A 720-nucleotide genomic window follows, 5' to 3' on the forward strand; every position below is an offset into this window, starting at 1 on the left:
AGTGAAGGAATCAAGGATTATGGGGAATAGGCAGGAAAGTGGACTTGGGGAATGTTGGAAATAGCCACGATCCCATTGATTGGTGGATCAGGGTCAGGATGAGGATCGGGGCAGGGTCAGGGTCATGGTCAGGGGTCAGGGGACCAAACAGCCTGCTCCTGTTCCTATTTCTTACGGTCTGACCATCCCAGTCAACACAACACTCACTCTCTCTCCATTCCCGGCCACTCACACACACTCTCACTCTCACGTTTCTTTCCTCTCCTTCTCTTCATGTCCGCCATGTTCCTGGTTCCCGAAGTGCGCCGCTGAATCTCTTCCCCCGCCCTCCACCTGGCTGCCGGAAGTGGCGTGTGTGTGTGTGTGAGATTGCTGTCCCCGGAGATTGCCGAGCGGCTCGAACCGCCCGGAACCGGAAGGGTCCGGCCTGGCCCGATCACCAGCCCCCAGGCCCGGGGATTCACTCTGCACACCGCCCCGCCAGCATCCCACCCGCCTCCTCCACGGACACGGACACTGACACTGACACTCATTGATCACTCACTCTTCATCTGCAGCTTGCTGTGACTGTGTTTCGGAGTGGCCAGGCAGGGGGAGGGGCAGAGCTGGGAGTGAAGGTGGGGGGGGGAGGGGCAGAGCTGGGAGTGAAGGTGGGGGGGGGAGGGGCAGAGCTGGGAGTGAAGGTGGGGGGGGGAGGGGCAGAGCTGGGAGTGAAGGTGG

Source organism: Stegostoma tigrinum, chromosome 4 (assembly GCF_030684315.1).
Source record: "Stegostoma tigrinum isolate sSteTig4 chromosome 4, sSteTig4.hap1, whole genome shotgun sequence".
NCBI lineage: Eukaryota > Metazoa > Chordata > Chondrichthyes > Orectolobiformes > Stegostomatidae > Stegostoma > Stegostoma tigrinum.